This window comes from Sinocyclocheilus rhinocerous, unplaced genomic scaffold (genome assembly GCF_001515625.1).
Source record: "Sinocyclocheilus rhinocerous isolate Xijiao unplaced genomic scaffold, SAMN03320098_v1.1 scaffold1463, whole genome shotgun sequence".
In the NCBI taxonomy this organism is placed as follows: Eukaryota; Metazoa; Chordata; class Actinopteri; order Cypriniformes; family Cyprinidae; genus Sinocyclocheilus; species Sinocyclocheilus rhinocerous.
In genome coordinates, this window is record NW_015642517.1 from 107,854 (window position 1) to 108,310 (window position 457).

Here is a 457-nt window from a genome sequence, read left to right on the forward strand (position 1 = left end):
TAACGGTATAAATTAACCTCATTAAGTATTGCTGTGGACGAAGTATTAAGATCCTTTACCTATAAAGCACTAATACCACACTGTAAAAATACTCTGATACAAGTAAAAGTCCTGCATTGAAAATGTTACTTAAGTATAATCAGGTATAAACATTACTTAATGTAAGTTTAATCAGGAAAATTGATGTAAAGGTTTAAAAGTGAACTGGGACTATTATACTATTATTTATTATATAATTAGATTATTATTACTATAACGTTAATGCACATCAGCAACTCACCAGGAACACCAACAATCTCAGACACCTTGGTCCACGCATCATTTTTTATTTTTTTTTATGTCCCTGTATGCAAACAGAGACACGTCATAGATTATTGGGAAACCCGCCACAGCAATAATCAACCTCTCCTCCATTTTGCTTGGGAACTAATGTGGTCGGAACCAAAGTTTACAGGAC